This window comes from Lipotes vexillifer, unplaced genomic scaffold, assembly GCF_000442215.2.
Source record: "Lipotes vexillifer unplaced genomic scaffold, Lipotes_vexillifer_v1.1 scaffold1261, whole genome shotgun sequence".
Taxonomy (NCBI): domain Eukaryota; kingdom Metazoa; phylum Chordata; class Mammalia; order Artiodactyla; family Lipotidae; genus Lipotes; species Lipotes vexillifer.
The window spans coordinates 605,982-606,488 of NW_006796548.1; positions in this window are offsets into that span (position 1 = coordinate 605,982).

The window sequence follows — 507 nt, forward strand, 5'->3', positions numbered from 1 at the left end:
GGGAGTCACAGAGCCAGAAGATGGTAGTGCCACTGGAAGAGACTTCTGTACCCTCTCCTCATACTTGAACCCAAGGACCCAGGGACAAGATGCTCCTGGAAAGAACTCCCTAACCCAGGACACCCGGGTTCACTATGGCCCTAGAGAACGATCAAGGAGAGCCTCCAGGAAGCCGGCTCACAGACTGGACAGTCGCAAGCACACACCTCCACACTCCCTCATCTGCCGTTCACCTTCTCCCCAACCTCTCTCACTCTGCACTCAGGTTCTCCCCACCACCACTCTACCTCGGGCACGCGAAACTCTCCTTCCCCCACTTCCCCCACTCTCCCATGCACACTCCTACTCCCCACACTCACTCGTGTCCACACGCTCCCCCTCACTCTCCCCTACACTCAGCCAGACTCGCTCTCCTCCCACCCTCCTGACACTGTCCCCTCCACCGCCCCCCGCTCTCGCTCACCCTCACTCTCCTCTACACACACACACACACACACACACAGACTG